Source organism: Haematobia irritans, chromosome 5 (genome assembly GCF_050003625.1).
Source record: "Haematobia irritans isolate KBUSLIRL chromosome 5, ASM5000362v1, whole genome shotgun sequence".
Lineage (NCBI taxonomy): Eukaryota > Metazoa > Arthropoda > Insecta > Diptera > Muscidae > Haematobia > Haematobia irritans.
Window position 1 is genome coordinate 8,543,751 of NC_134401.1, and position 18,585 is coordinate 8,562,335.

Consider the following 18,585-nt stretch of genomic DNA (forward strand, 5'->3'; position numbering starts at 1 on the left):
AAATTTCAGGCGGATCGGATGAAATTTGCTTCCCTTTGAGGCTCCGCAATCAAATCTGGGGATCGGTTTATATGGGGGATATATATAATTATGGACCTATATGGACCAATTTGTGCATGGTTGTTAGAGACCATATACTAACACCACGTACCGGATCGGATGAATTTTGCTCCTCCAAGTGGCTCCGCAAGCCAAATCTGGGGCGTCCGTTTATATGGGGCTATACGTAAAAGTGAACCGATATGGCCCATTTGCAATACCATCCGACCTACATCAATAACAACTACTTGTGCCAAGTTTCAAGTCGATAGCTTGTTTCGTTCGGAAAGTAGCGTGATTTCAATAGACGGACATGCTTAGATTGACTCGGAATTTCACCACGACCCAGAATATATATGTGTTACAAACGGAATGACAAAGTTAATATACCCCCCATCCTATGGTGGAGGGTATAAAAATATTATGAATATAAATTAAATTATATAAAATAGATTTTGTAAATTAATATTAAAAATAATAATTTTTAATATTATACTAAAGTAAATAAAAAAAAATTAATACAATTCAAATTGTATTAATTAAATTGAAATTAGAAGTAAAAGTAAATTTTTAATTGAAATTAAAACTAAAATTAAAGTGCAAATTAAGAGACCGTTTCAATTAAAATTAAATTAATTTAACAAATTTTAAAAGTAATTTATTATTCAGTTATTAACTGAATTTAAATTTAAATAAATAATATTGAATATAAAAAAAATATTATTTAAAAAAATAATAAATTAGTATTAAATTCTTAATTTAAATCAATGTAATGAAATATTTAATTTGTATCTAGAGATAAGCTCTCAAAGCATTTCAAACTGTTTAGTCCCCTATATTAACCGTAACTAGAAAAACACACATGCAGCAAATGACTTGCAAACTATAGCAAAAAACTACACTAACTACATCATTTTAACAAAAACAAATTTTAATAAATAAAAATTTATATTTATATTCAAACTAAAACTATAAAAAAAAATATTATGAAAATAAAATAAATTTGTATATAATGCATATAACTCTCTTATGTAAATAAAATAATATTAATATTATAAAAATATTAACTGAAGTAAATAAAAAAAAATAATAAAATTTGAATTTGAACTTAAATCAAAGTGAAAATTAAAAAAAAAGTATTTCAGTTAAATATAAATTCATTTAACAAATTTTAAATGTAAATCATATTAACCGTAATGCAACAACTTTGACTGTCAAACTATTAAAAAAAACTGAACTAACTACATCATTTTTAATATAAAATACAATTTTTTTTAACTCAAAATCAATCAATTAAAATGTGTTCACCCATATTTTATTGTTTTCATCAAACTCTAAACAAAACCACAGTAGAAAACTTTGTTCAATTCAAATCTCCTTACAAGTATGGCCGTTATAAAAGAATAAAAATTACTCACACATAAGCGACCGGCGTGTGAACGTCATAAATGTATTAGTGGTGGTGGTTAGTGAAGAAACAGCGTACTACATGGCATGCATCTATACTTGTTCGAAACGTGGGTCAGTAAACCTACTTCCGGTTGACATAAATTCGCCTTGGACATGAAAAGTTTTAGGGGTTTTTCCTCAGCTTTTTCTGTTCAGGTTTCGAGTTTTTGTTTTCTTTCCTACGTATGGATAGTCCTGATGAAAATCCTATGAATGAGGACTATTTCACTAGGCTGCCTTACAGGATATACTAGCTTAGTATTATTGTGTATGTATGTGCATGTGTGTATTTGCGTGAATAATATTGGTTGGCGTGAAATGTTGAGCTATGGTTTGTTTATGAAAGATACCATTGTGTATATGTACGTGTGGGTGTGTTTGTAGAGAGCGAGTTGTGTTGTGGTTTAGTTGGGGTTTTTTGTTAGTTTCATAGATTGACTTTAACGCATATTACTAAAAAACATTTGAATTGACTAAAAATCGGAATTTTTCCATTTTTGTTGTTTTTATTATAGTGTGCGTTTTGCACAAAAACATGTATTAAGGCCTTCAATTATTAGTTACTGTAAATGCTTTTCATTTTCTTTCTATTAAAATTGTGCTTTTAGCTTCTTCCCATTTGATGCATAAGATGTTACAAAATTAAGTAATATTGTAGTATACCATTAGAATGAGATTAAAATGAAAAACTTTAGTATACTTTTGGGCATATTAAAAATTACATTTGATATTATTATTTAATAGATATGTGAAGGTAATATTTTGCTAATTTTATCTATAAATTTAATTATAAAAAATTGATATCTATATAAAGTTATTATATATTGATTTACGGGACTGCAGGAATACACTCTCATTCATCAAGGCTTATGAGTGGAAGACCTAAAAGAAATACAATTTTAACAAAATTTTCTAAAGAAACACAATTTTGACAAAATTTTCTAAAAAATAAAATTTTGACAAAATTTTCTATAGAAATAAAATTTTGACAAAATTTCCTATAGAAATAAAACTTTGATAAAATTTTCTATAGAAATAAAATTTTGACAAATTTTCTATAGAAATAAAATTTTGGCAAAATTTTTCTCAAGAAATAAGATTTTGACAAAATTGTCTACAAAAATAAAATTTTTGACAAAACTTTCTAAAGAAATAAAATTTGACAAAACTTTCTAAAGAAATCAAATTTTGACAAAATTTTCTATAGAAATAATATTTTGACAAAATTTTCTATAGGAATAAAAGTTTTACAGAATTTTCTATAGAAATAAAATGTTGACAAAACTTTCTAAAGAAATAAAATTCTGACAAAATTTTTCTATAGAAATAAAATTTTGAAAACATTTTATGTAGAAATAAAATTTTGACAAAATTTTTCTATAGAAATAAGATTCTGACAAAATTTTCTATAGAAATCAAATGTTGACAAAATTTTTCTATAGAAATAAAATTTTGAAAACATTTTCTATAGAAATTAAATTTTGGCAAAATTTTCTATAGAAATAAAATTTTGACAAAATTTTTCTATAGAAACAAGATTTTGACAGAATTTTCTATAGAAATAAAATGTTGACAAAACTTTCTAAAGAAATAAAATTTTGACAAACTTTTCTATAGAAATAAAATTTTGGCAAAATTTTTCTATAGAAATAAAATTTTGAAAACATTTTCTATAGAAATAAAATTTTGGCAAAATTTTTCTATAGAAATAAAATTTTGAAAACATTTTCTATAGAAATAAAATTTTGAAAAAATTTTCTATAGAAATAAAATTTTGACAAAACTTTCTATAGAAATAAAATTTTGACAAAACTTTCTAAAGAAATAAAATTTTGGCAAAATTTTCTATAGAAATAAAATTTTGACAAAATTTTCTATAGGAATAAAATTTTGACACAATTTTCTATAGAAATAAAATGTTGACAAAAATTTCTAAAAAATAATAATAATAATAAAAAAAAAAATAAAACTTTCTAAAGAAATAAAATTTTATCAAAATTTTCTATAGAAATAAAATTTTGAAAACATTTTCTATAGAAATAAAATTTTGACAAAATTTCTCTATAGAAATAAAATTTTGACAAAATTTTTCTATAAAATTAAATTTTGACAAAATGTTTCTGTAGAAAACAAATTTTGACAAAATTTTCTAAAGAAATAAAATTCTGACAAAATTTTCTATAGAAATAAGATTTGGACAAAATTTTCTATAGAAATAAAATTTTGACAAAATTTTCTATAGAAATAACATTTTAACAAAATTTTCTATAAAAATAAAATTTTGACAAAATTTTCTATAGGAATAAAATTTTGACAAAATTTTGTATAGAAATAAAATTTTGACAAAATTTTCTATAGAAATAAAATTTTGACATAATTTTTCTATAGAAATAAGATTTTGACAAAATTATCTATAGAAATAAAATTTTGACAAAATTTTCTAAAGAAATAAAATTTTGATAAAACTTTCTAAAGAAATAAAATTTTGACAAAACTTTCTAAAGAAATAAAATTTTGACAGAATTTTCTATAGAAATAAAATGTTGACAAAACTTTCTAAAGAAATAAAATTTTAACAAAAATTTCTATAGAAATAAAATTTTGACAAAATTTTTTATAGAAATAAAATTTTGAAAACATTTTCTATAGAAATAAAATTTTAACAAAATTTTTCTATAGAAATAAGATTCTGACAAAATTTTTCTATAGAAATAAAATTTTGATAAAATTTTTCTATAGAAATAAAATTTTGAAAACATTTTCTATTGAAAGTAAATTTTGGCAAAATTTTCTATAGAAATAAAATTTTGACAAAATTTTTCTATAGAAATAATATTTTGACAAAATTTTCTAAAAAAATAACATTCTGACAAAATTTTCTATAGAAATAAGATTTGGACAAAATTTTCTATAGAAATAAAATTTTGACAAAATTTTCTATAGAAATAAAATTTTAACAAAATTTTTTATAGAAATAAAATTTTGGCAAAAATTTCTATCAAAATAAAATTTTGACAAAAAATTTTATTTTGATAGAAATAAATTTTATAAAATTCTCTATAGAAATAAAATTTGAACAAAATTTTCTATAGAAATAAAATTTGAACAAAATTTTCTAAAGAAATAAAATTTGAACAAAATTTTCTATAGAAATAAAATTTGAACAAAATTTTCTATAGAAATAAAATTTTGACAAAATTTTCTATAGAAGTAAAATTTTGATAAAATTTTCTATGGGATTAAAATTTTGATAACATTTTTAATAGAATTGGCCACGAACTAGGCTCCTTGTGGCTATAGGATGCATATTTATGGAAATATGGCTGATGGGAAAAGCCTCTTCAGACTGTTTATAAAAAAGTGTAAAGGTACACTATTTTAAAAAATGCTTCTTTTCATAAAAACCAAAGCAAACCATTTGGGTATTCATAAGCCCAGTAACAAAATAAGCCACGTGCCAAGTCGGCCAAAAACATCTCTAAACCAACAATAAAATATCGCAAAAAACACTCCAACTAATACCATACCCACAAAAATTAATTTAATTTTCTTGACCTAACAGCAACAGAAAACAATCATCACTATCGCATCCTGTCGCCTTAAATAAACATGTGCCTTAGTAACTTCAACTGCAAATCGAATAGTGAAATAAACAGAAACATGAAATTGGTATAGGAATCAGGTCAAGGATATTTGACTCAACAATAAGAACAATATTCGAAAGGACCTACACTTGCGTACAACTGACCGAGTGACCGACCAATAATTCAACATATTTGTCAACAACTTCCAAAATGAGAACTACAACGTCAGCGACAACAGGCAACAACATTTATAGATGGTGTCAAAACTCGGCGGTGGAGGTAATTGGTTTGAGGAATTGAGATTGTATTTGATTTGAGCCTTCCTAAAATTTGCGTAAATCTTATGGGTGTTTGTTCTCTTCCAAGGAGTTTCGAATGTGACATCAATAGGGCTTGATATGTTGGTATTGCGGGCTTTTAATACACATTTAAAATAGAGAAAACGGAAATACATTTTTTGGGTACCAATAAGAGAGAACCAAGAGGTATATACGAAAACTTGGATACTCTACGAAGAAGTTAATTTCAGTACATATAATAGAGAACATTAATTTCAGATTAAATTTCCAATTTCGTTCCAATTACTGGGATATAATTTCTGGGCATATATTCATTCACAATAGATTTACTACTCAATGTAAGGCAGGGATGAAAAATGCAGTACTATAGTACTTTTTCACCCGTTGTACCCCCGCGAATGATTAGTACCTTTTTGTGTAGGCATTTTTGAGCCGATATCAGATTTATTGTATAATAGTTTTGACAAAATATTTTAATATTTTGAGAAAGTCTTTAAAAAACTTATTTGCTAATAGTCTTTTACAAATTGGGCAAAACAGACAAGTTCATGCGGGAAGAAAATCTGGGTTTTGTAAAAGCCATAGTCAAAAAACACGAAGAATGGTTTAGTTGAAAAAAGCATGTGATTCTATGTTACGCTTCCATACGAACACTTTCTAGATAAGAAGTTATCGATCGCATACGAACCATTACAGTCGCGGTCGAAACTTGAGAAAAAATATTCAACCAACATTTGGAGAAAAGCCACCAAACAAATATTATCTTGCAAAAATTTATTTCTTCAGAAAGTTTTGTCAGTTTATTTCTACAGAAAATTATGTCAAAATGTTTTTATCTTTTGGAAAATGTTGACAAAATTTTATTTTATTTTTAGTCAACATTTGATTTCATTTTATTTATGAACCATTTTGTCAATATTTTTATATCTATAGAAAATATTGTCAAAAGTTTATTTCTATAGAAAATTTTGTCAAAATTTTACTTCTACAGAATATTTTCCAAACTTTTATTTCCACAGAATATTTTCTAAAACTTTTATTTCTATATTTATTTTGTCAAAATTTAATTTCTATAGAAAATTTTGTCAACATTTTATTTTATATTTAGTCAACATTTTATTTCATTTTATTTATGAACCATTTTGTCAAAATTTTTATATCTTTAGAAAATTTTGTCAAAAGTCTATTTCTATAGAAAATTTTGTCAAAATTTTAATTCTATACAAAATTTTGTAAAAATTTTATTTCTACAGAATATTTTCTCAAGCTTTTATTTCTACAGAATAATTTCTGTTGAAAATTTTGTAAAAATTTTATTTCTATAGAAAATTTTGTCAAAATTTTATTTCTATAGAAAAATTTGTCAAAATTTTATTTTATTTTTAGTCAATATTTTATTTCATTTTATTTATGAACTATTTTGTCAAAATTTTAATATCTTTAGAAAATTTTGTCAAAAGTTTATTTCTATAGAAAATTTTGTCAAAATTTTAATTCTATAGAAAATGTTGTCAAAATTTTATTTCTACAGAATATTTTCTCAAATTTTTATTTCTACAGAATATTTTATTTCGGTTGAAAATTTTGTAAACATTTTATTTCTATAGTAAATTTTGTCAACATTTTATTTTTATAGAAAATATTGTCAAAATTTTGTTAAAATTTTATTTTATTTTTATTTTAGTCAACATTTTATTTCATTTTATTTATGAACCATACAAATTTTAATAAATTTTTTTATAGAATTGGCCGCGAACTAGGCTCCTTGTGGCTCTATGACGCATATTTATGGAGATATGTCAAAAAGTTTTGTCTTTATTTGTTTTTATTTCGGTGGAAAATTTTGTCAAATTTTTATTTCTTTTGTCAATCTTTTACCTATGTTGAAAATTTTGTCAAAATTTTTTTCTATAGAAAATTTTATCAAAACTTTATTTCTGTAGAAAATTTTGTCAAATTTTTTTTTTCTAAAGAAATTTGTTTTTAAAAATTTATTTCTTTAGAAAATTTTGTCGAAATTTTATTTCTATAGAAAATCTTGTCACAATTTTATAGCTATAGAAAATTTTCTCAAATTTTTTTTTCGGTAAAAAATTTTGTCAAAATTTTATTTCTATCAAAATTTTGTCAAAATTTAATTTCCATACAAAATTTTGTGATTTTTTTTTAATTTTATTTCTCTAGTCTCTCTAGTATTGACTCAGGATCAGGAGGGTTTGCCGGTATCCATGCATGTGCTCTAGGTTTAGCCGGTATGTCTTTTTTATCGACTAACTCCAAAGCGGCTCCTTCCCAAACTTCACCAATTAGCATCAATGCAGCTTTAAAGCAATCCATAGACCTCTGGTCTGCAAAAGCTATTAACTTATATCGTCCTTGATACCATCCAGCATCTTGCTGTCGAGGACTTGGTCCGGGAAACTTTTTTCGCACCTCTGAGTAGACACCAGACATCGCGTTCTCAATTTCCCCCCATTTTTGCCTTGGAATCATACCGTCCAATGCTCCTTTATTAATAATAGCCATCACAAGGCTGTCTTTTGCAACTGAGGCAAACGATCTTTGATCCCGTTTAGAGGATGGCAGCTCATCCGGTGATCGTTCCCTTTTTCCAGCTTCAAGAATTCTTTGAACCCATTTTAAGGAATCGCTTTGCTTAGCCGACAACGTGCTTGGGTCGACTGATCCTAATTTCTTTAGGATAAATAAAGCATTTCTTCTTTCCTTGAATCTCTTTCGAGAGGGATTGCCTCCTTTTGATGTCGTCACCTTAGAAAAGGTTCGACTTGCCAAAGTGTCACCGTCAGTCGACCCGTCTACAGGTCGACTAATTGGGCCTGACTCTTGGTCGCTGCCCAAATTTATAACTTCAGTCGTTACCCGTCCACTGGGCCCTGAAGTTAGCAACCCAGTGGATGACTGTGAATTTCGCTGCATGGTGGTTTATTATTTCCACCACACGTGAAATTCGTAATAAGTACTTATTACGATGAAATACTCCGCTATTAGAAAACACGTCTGTTCAGTTCGACGGTTGAATAATTTTGTCAAAATTTTATTTCTATCAAAATTTTGTCAAAATTTAATTTCCAACAAAATTTTGTGATTTTTTTTAATTTTATTTCTATAGAAAATTTTGTCAACATTTTATATCTATAGAAAGTTTTGTCAAAATTTTATTTCAGTAGAAAATTTTGTCAATATTTTATTTCTATAGAAAATTTTGTCAAAATTTTATTTCTTTAGAAAATTTTATTTTTATACATATATTTTAGTTCTGATAAAAAATTTTGTTAACAATTTATTTTTGTGGAAAATTTTCTCAAAATTTTATTTCTATAGATTTTTTTTGTCAAACTTTTATCTCTGCTTAAAATTTTGTCAATATGTTATTTCTATTAATTTTTTTTTCAAAATTTTATTTTTATTGAAATTTTTATCAAAATTTTATTTCTATAGAAAATTTTTGTCAAAATTTTATTTCTATAGAATATTTTGACAAAATTTTATTTCTATAGGAAATTTTGTCAAAATTTTATTTCTATATGAATTTTTGTAAGTGGATATAAAACTGAAAAAAAAATAAAATTGAAGAGTTGACAAACAAAATTTTAGTTTCTTTAAAATTCAGTCTATATATAAAAGTACTTTTTCGCTCAAAAAATAACTTTTTTGTACATTCTTAAAAAATGAATTTTCCATCCCTGATGCAAGGTAGATAACTCTCTCTATCTCTTGAATTTGAGTCAAGTTCTCTTAATACAGCAACGGATACGTTGCCAACGATCGTTCTATCGTGATGAGGTGATGACAACATTTGCTTTTTATGCGTTGGCATTTCGTGTCATTTACATTATTGTTGTGGTTTATTAAAGGAGGATTAGTCTCTTCAAATGTTTAGTTTTATAATTATTTGAATATTTTTCCAAAGCTACCGTTAATAGGGTATTCTAAACAATCAAATAGCAAACCATATATTTTATGTGCTATTATTAGTATTGCCATCCCCATCCTTATGTAATATACGCTATTGTTGAAAATCAAATGCTATTATATTTGTTTACCAACCAAGTTATGTTAAATATTACCTTGTTGGCAATGCTGCCACTTCCTTATTCATACAGTCATGATTTGGAGGTGATTTAACAATTTATTATTATGAGTAAATGAATTCATTTGAATATAATAAAATGGCAAAACAATGAACAAAAAATAGGCATGTTAGTTTTCTTCGCGGCCTTAAACAAAAATAACATAAAAAAAATTAAGTAATTTCGGGGAGTTCTTAAGTGAAGGACAATGACCATTTAAGGAGTTCTAGCAATGATTTCCATGTGTTTACTCAATTAATTCCAAGGGGGAAGGCCAATGGATCACCTTGTTTGAAGATGTCTATCACCAAAAAAGCGATTTTATGATGACCTTGAGGGTCATAAGGTGATGACAATAACTTAACGTCACTTATGATGTGTTGGCAAAAAATAGGGTTAATGGGATTCATTACATGTCCTAACGACCAGCTTTTGATTTAGAAATTAGTAGTGTACTTAAAATGGATGTCATCATATATATGTGATGGTGTTAGGTGTTTGAATAACATTCTATACATTTCATGACCTTGAAATTTTTAATATATAATTGAGGCATGACTGTCATATAGCTTTGTCAACAGTTTTTCCCACATTATGACATTTGATAATAATTCAAAATAAATTTAAAACTTTAAGGGTTGTATTGTAAACTAGCCGCCGTACCAATGCACAGTGGTCGATCCCTTTGGCCAAAAATAAAAAATCAAAGTTAGAAATTTGTCAAAAAGTGTGGCATCACTGTTTCTTATGCAAACAAGGTTTTACAATGTGTATTTGTTTTTGTTTTATTCCATCTGTACTCTTTGAGAACGGCTTCAAAAGAGAGAGCAAGTAAGCAGTTGGTTTTTGAAGTGTGAAAAACTATAAAATTAAGTGCACTTTTAAATAAATAAAACAAAAGAAAAAAAAATGATATTGAAATAAATCGAAATGATTTTTGAATTAAATGGTATTAGCTATATTCTAAAATAAAAAAACTGTGTAAAAATTGTTTTAAATTTATTATAAAATCAATTTTTGTCAGTCTCATTGTTTCGTGTTCGTTCGTTCTTATATATAAATTTCATGTAGAGTTTTAGTTGTATTCCCCCCTGAAGTCTCCAATGGGATTTTTGGGTTTATTAGTTAATATTTCAAGATTCTAAATTGATAAAAATCAGCTGCTTTCTTTTGCCCCCCTTTGTGTTATCCCCCTAATACTAAAGTGGTCTTGTTTTTTATATCCAAATATGAATTTTTGTGTGGTGTTTGTTAACACTAGTTTACACTAAAAATTTACCTTTGATAATTTTTCTTATGTATTTTGATCTGCTGAATTCGAAAATGAAGGTTAAAAAAAATTTATGAAACCGTTTTTGAGATATCCCGTTATTTTTAGTTTTTCCGACTTTTTTCACTAAACAAATTATACCTCGAGCTAGAAATGTCCGATTATATCGTTGTTTGTACTTGAATGCAAGGTATTGAGATGACGAACAAACGTGTATAATTGCATTTGTGATAAGTTAAGTGGTTCAAAATATATCGATGAAAATAGGGCGACTTTTCAAAACAATCTTGTTTTACTATTTCATGAAAATCGGATAAAAACTACTGCCCTTTGAGTAAAATCGGGAGATCGGTCTATACGTGGGCTATACCAACACATGGGCTGATTCACCTCATTTCCGTTATATCTATTTGTGATCTTAAAATAATTCTAGATTTGAAATTTTAGGCAAATAAGATAGAAAGTACGTTTTCTAGAAGCCCAAAAATTAAAATCGGAAGATCGGTATATATGGGGGCTATACCAACACATGAACCTATAACCATCATTTTCTTCACACCTATTTGTGGTCCTAAAATACCTCTGTATTTGAAGTTTAAGGAAAATCGGATAGAAAATACGGTTTCTAGAAGCCCAAGAAGTAAAATCGGGATATCGGTCTATATGAGGGCTATATAAACACATGGACCGATAGACGCCATTTTCGGCACTCTTATTTGTGGTCCTAAAATGCATCTAGATTTCCAATTTCAGAGAAATCGGATAGAAACTATGGTTCTTAGAAGCCCACGAAGAAAAAATGGGAGATCGGTCTATATGGGGGCTATACCAAAACATGGAACGATACACAACATTTTCAGCTCACCTACTTTTGGTCCTAAAATACCTTTAGATTTCAATTTTCAGCCAAATCGGATAGAAAATACAGTTTCTAGAAGCCCAAGAAGTAAAATCGGGAGATCGGTCTATATGGGGGGTATACCAAAGCGTCATCAATCAATCCCATTATACCATTAAATAGTCGTGACATAATTATAAAGCCGTGACCGAAGTTTCACGTTGATACCTATACTGGAAGTATTTTTGGCCGCTAACTCCATATAGCACCGACCACTGTGCAATGTTTTGCAAAATTCTGTTTTTTATTCTACATAATTTCTTGAAAGATGATACAATGACTATATCGTCTAGGAAAGTACGCTGAATTTTGTTTCGGCTGAATGAAAATGTTTTTTTTTTTGTGAACCACCCTTTTACACAGTGAAGAAAGTTCAAAGGGGTCCAAAAACTTGAAAGACTAACCATACTAATGGATGGCTAACACATTTTTATTAGGTAGTCAAATAAGTCTTTTCGTATTTGGCCAAGAGATGTTCTTGGAGTTATATATCTCCAAAAATTTTTTCGGGGCGGGCATGAGTGGGAGGCTAACAAATTTTGTATTAGGTAGTCGAAAAAGTCTTTTCGTATTTTGCCAATAGATATCGCAGGAGTCTTATACCTCCAAAATTAGTTTCGTGTCGGGCATGAGTGAAAATTTACTTTAGACGACAAGCACATTTTTATTAGATAGTCGAAAAAGTTTTTACGTATTCTGTCAATAGATGTCGTTGGAGTCGTCTATCGTCAGTGTTACCAATCACATTGTGCCATACCACCATATGGCATTGGAAAGTTCCAATTTTAATAAATAAATTCGGTGAATTTGAAACATGGAGGAATCCGTTATATTGTAAAATAGTTTTTTTTTTAATAGTTATAGTTGTGACTTAATCCTCCAATTGAAATTTTAAAGTTTAAGTTCGTTAAGCACAGCAATATTTCGCTCGAGCTGAAACTTTTGATTAGAAAGGTGCCCTTCGTTCTGATCTACCGTTGAAAAAGTTGATGGAGTTGAGGAAAAGATTCACCAGAAATGTTACATACCATTACCAAAAACGAGGGAGCCATCGTGGTGCAATGGTTAGCATGCCCGCCTTGCATACACAAGGTCGTGGGTTCGATTCCTGCTTCGACCGAACACCAAAAAGTTTTTCAGCTGTGGATTATCCCACCTCAGTAATGCTGGTGACATTTCTGAGGGTTTCAAAGCTTCTCTAAGTGGTTTCACTGCAATGTGGAACGCCGTTCGGACTCGGCTATAAAAAGGAGGTCCCTTGTCATTGAGCTTAACATGGAATCATAAGAGAGAAGTTCCCAATGTGGTATCACAATGGACTGAATAGTCTAAGTGCGCCTGATACATCGGGCTGCCACCTAACCTATTACCAAAAACGAGATTTAAGCATTTAGAAAATGGATCAAATACGACAATAAAGCACAAAAAAGATCATGTTCGCAAGGCCACGATTAATGAAAGTTAATGCTGAGTCTGTGAGATGCACACAAATCGTTGACGACTTGACAAGAACAGAGAGACCTTGGCTGGGAAATTGTTGATGCATCCATCATACAGCCCTGACCTTACTCCATCGGATTAACATTTTCTCCCTTAATGGAGTAAAGTTGCCTTCAAGAGAATCGTAGTAAAAATACTAAATGCATTTTTTCGAACAGCCAATACATCGTTGCGAGAAATTTTTAGAGGGTTCCAAAAACTTGACGGACTAATCATAAGATTGTATACGGATCACTTTAAATTTTTTGCCCTTTCATTTGAGTTTTTTTGTTTGCGAATTACTCTACTATGTAATGAAAAAAGTTCACAGCGGTCGAAAAGATTGAAGGATTAATCATACAAAAGGCAAAAGATATACGGATCACTTAAATTTTTCCGCCTTTCATTTGAGATTTTATTTGCGAACCACTCTATTATATAATGAATAAAGTTCAGAAAGGTCGAAAAGCTTGAAGGACTAGGCATATTAAGATAACACCAAAAGATTGTATACATATCAGTTTAAAATATTTCTCCCTTTCATTTAATTTTTTTTTTTGCGAACCACCCTATTGTATAATGAAGAAAGTTCAGAGGGGTCCAAAAACTTAAAGGACTTACCATACAAACGGCAAAAGATATCACTATAAAATGGTATACAGATCACTTTAAAACTTTTCGACTTTTCATTTGAGGGTTTTTTGTGAACCACCCTATTATATAATGAAGAAATTTCAGAGGGGCCCAAAAACTTGAATAACTAATCATATGAAAAGCAAAAGATATCACCATAAGATTGTATACAGAACACCTTTAAAAATGTTCGGTGTTTCATTTGAGATTTTTTTGCGAATCACCCTATTACATAAAGAAGAAAGTTCAGAGGGATCCAAATACTTTGAAGGACTTACCATACAAATGGCAAAATATATCACCATAAGCTTGTGTACAGATCAGTTTAAGATTTGTCTCCCTTTCATTTGAGAATTTTTTGCGAACCACCCTATTACATAAAGAAGAAAGTTCAGAGGGGTCCAGAAGCTTGAAAGACGAACCGTGCTAATCGCAAAATATATCTCCAAAAGAATGTATACAGATCAGTTTAAAATTTTTCTCCCTTTCATTTGAGATTTTTTTTACGAACCACCCTAATACATAATGAAGACAAAAATTTGAAGGACTAACGTTATTAATGACTAAATATATCACCATAAGCTTGTATACAGATAAGTTTAAACATTTTCTCCCTTTCATATAAGGTTTTTTTTTGCGAACCACCCTATTACATAATGAAGAAAATTCAGAGGGTTACAAATACTTTGAAGGACTTACCATACAAATGGCAAAAGATAACACCATAAGATTGTATACCGATCACTTTAAAATTTGTCTCCTTTTCATTTGAGATTTTTTTGCGAACCACCCTATCACATAATGAAGAAAATTCAGGTGGCTCTAAAAGCTTGTAGGACTAATTATACTAATGACAAAATATATTGCCATAAGATTGTATACAGCTAAGTTTAAAATGGTTCACACTTTCATTTGAGATTTTTTTGCGAACCACCCTATTACATAATGAGGAAAAATTAGGGGGGTCCAAAAACTTGAAGGACTAACGTTATTAATGACAAAATAGATCACCATAAGCTTGTATACAGATAAGTTTAAACGGTGTCTCCCTTTCATATGAGGTTTTTTTGCGAACCACCCTATTACATAATGTAGAAAATTCAGAGGGTTACAAATACTTTGAAGGACTTACCATACAAATGGCAAAAGATATCACTATAAAATTGTATACAGATCACTTTAAAAATTTTCGACCTTTCATTTGAGATTTTTTTGCGAACCACCCTATTACATAATGAAGAAAATTCAGGTGACTCCAACAGCTTGTAGGACCAATTATACTAATGGCAAAATATATCGCCATAAGATTGTATACAGCTAAGATTAAAATGGTTCACACTTTCATTTGAGATTTTTTTGCGAACCACCCTACTATATAATGAGGAAAAATCAGGGGGTCCAAAAACTTGAAGGACTAAAAATATAAAAGGCAAAATATATCACTATAAGATTGTATACAGATCACTTTAAAAATGTTCGCTGTTTCGGTTGAGATTTTGTTTTTGCGAACCACCCTATTATATAAAGAAGTAAGCTCAGACTGGCAATTATGCTATCCTATATTCTTTAATCAATAATTAAAATTAAAACAAAAAATATATGTAATAAAGAAAAATTATATCAATTTGTAACCAAAACTTATTTCTTAAATACGAGTATTACGAATATTTCCTTTGAGCAGATGAGATCTCTCCATAACGTCCAGCATGTCGTATCTCAAGACTATCGCCATTATCAGCTCCCTCAAAATCTGTATGATCATCTACATTGGAGGGGACAGAAACCCATTTAATTGCAGGAGATACAGAAAATATAGTAGCTCGACGTATTGGAGCTGCCATAATAGCTGGTGAAACCATGGACGTGGAGTGTGATGAAGATGACCATGGTACAGGTCCTTGCGATAAGCTCAGAGATTCAGTTTCCTCACCTAAATATTTATGGGGAAAGGTTGGCGTAGAGTCTGCCGTATATTGTGCGGTTGCATGATCTCCTTGGTAGACATGTGAGGTTGTATGATCTGGACGTTGGAAGTTATCTATAGGATACTGACCATTACCATGATCACCTTTATATGAATGCGAAGCAATATAATCTGGACGTTGATGGTCATAGAATGGATTACGGGGTGTTGAATATTGGGAATGCGAAGGCTGTGATAATCCATCTTCTTGATATTGATTTGAGGGATGAGCCGATGAAGAACCCATATAAACGGGAGGTTGTTGTTGATTCACCAAAGGATTTCCATTGACCGAAGGATATCCGTTGACCAAAGTATTTCCATTGACTATGGGCTTAGGAATCTCTGACGTTGGTTTATTGTTCGATGGATCATAATTTGGTTGTAGATGCTGAACATAGGCATCAGGTTGATTGACATCATATAAGGGTCTTTGATGATGAACTACTTCCGATTGAGTATTATGAACTGGATATTGGTTTGCGATTCCCGGTATAGGTGGTGACTGATGTATTGGTGTTTGTGGCACTTCCACTGGTCTATTAACACCACTACTGCTATAGGGTGACTGTAGATTTACATAGGGTTTCATGGATTCCATTACTGTGGCCGAACTTAAAGCAGCTGACGCCAACATATCAGCCGGTTGCATTACTATATTGGCATCATTGGTAGATATCACACCGGCCGAGGATATTCCAGTACTTGTACCTTGTTCCCTAGAATTCATAACATCCATTTTATTTAGACTTTTGCGTCGTATATCTGTGGTCATAACCATAACAGTGGGATTCATATAATCCATATGATCTTTTATGCAGCCTTGCAGGAGATTCACAAAAAAGAAGAATGAAAGTAGGGTTAAGGCAGACATGATTGATTGGTTACTGTTGCGTTTTTTAGCACCGCCACCGCCGCCAAAGGGTTTTTTCTTCGCCCCACCATTGATTGATGGTCGTGCTGGGGGAGGAGGAGGATGTGGATGATGTATAGGAGCTGGTGGCACACCATAACCTGTATCGGCCGCCGATTGATAGGAATAACTTCCGCCACTGGGTATATAACCCTGATGATCTGATTGGTAATCATAATCATCTAAAGGCTCGGGCCTATTGGAAAGGCCAAAAGAGTGAGGTTCTCATTAACATACCAAGAGTATGAATGTTTCTTTACTTACCCATATCCAGAATGGCCAGAACCACCACCTCCACCGGTCCAAGCTCCATTTATATTCGTTCCCGATGATACCAATTGGCGAAAAGGATGCATTGATTGTAAACGTGGTTTGGAACCCAGGCCTGCCATATAACCGGGATGGTAGATGATATCTTGGGCCATATTTTCCTATGGTATGCTACTAAAGACTTCCTTCAATGAACTTTTCTTCTTTCCTAGTTAAACAAAACTAAAATGTTGCAATGAATGCAACAACCAAATCAACATTTTTCAAGTTCATCCAAGCATTTTAGACAAAGACAAGACAACCATGACATATACCATAATTGGAGCATTACGAAAGATACGAAATGTGCTAATGTAGCTAACACAGAAAATATCGGAATTGGAATAGTGTTAATGGAACCAACGGTAAGTGAAATAAAATTACAATTCTTGTTGAGCTAACATCAGTGATTCGGATTTTATTTCTATAGAAATTTTGGCAAAATTTTATTTCTATAGAAAATTTTATCAAAATTTTATTTCAAATAGAAAATTTTGTCAAAATTTGATTTCTATAGAAAATTTTATCAACATTTTATTTCTATAGAAAATGTTGTCAAATTTTTATTTCTACAGAAAATTTTGTCAAAATTTTGTGTAAATTTTATTTCTATAGAAAATTTTGTCAAAATTTTATTTCTATAGAACATTTTGTCAAAATTTTATATCTAAAGAAAATTTTGTCAAAATTTTATTTCTATAGAAGCTTTTATTAAAATTTCTATAGAAAATTATGTCAAAATTTGTTTTCTACAGAAAATGTTGTCAAAATTTTATTTCTATAGAAAATTTTGTTTAAATTTTATTTATATAGAAAATTTTGTCAAAATTTTATTTCTATAGAAAATGTTGTCAAAATTTTATATCTAAAGAAAATTTTGTCAAAATTTTATATATAAAGAAAATTTTGTCACAATTTTATATATAAAGAAAATTTTGTAAAAAATTTATATCTAAAGAAAATTTTGTCAATATTTTATATCTAAAGAAAATTTTGTAAAAAATTTATATCTAAAGAAAATTTTGTCAATATTTTATATCTAAAGAAAATTTTGTCAAAATTTTATATATAAAGAAAATTTTGTCAAAAATTTATATCTAAAGAAAATTTTGTCAATATTTTATATCTAAAAAAAAAATTTGTGAAAATTTTATATATAAAGAAAATTTTGTCAAAATTTTATATCTAAAGAAAATTTTATCAAAATTTTATTTCTATAGAAAATTTTGTCAAAATTTTATATCTAAAGAAAATTTTGTCAAAATTTTATATCTAAAGAAAATTTTGTCAACATTTTATATCTAAAGAAAATTTTGTCAAAATTTCATATCTAAAGAAAATTTTGTCAAAAATTTATATCTAAGGAAAATTTTTTCAATATTTTATATCTAAAGAAAATTTTGTCAAAACTTTATTTCTATAGAAAATTTTGTACAAAAAATTATTTCCATGGAAAATTTTGTGGAAATCTTATTTCTATACAAAATATTGTAAAAATTTTATTTCTATAGAAAATTTTGTCAAAATTTAATTTCTATAGTAAATTTTATCAAATTTTTATTTCTATAGAAAAATTTTATCAAATTTTTATTTCTATAGAAAATTTTGTCAAAATTTTATTTCTATAGAAGCTTTTATCAAAATTTCTATAGAAAATT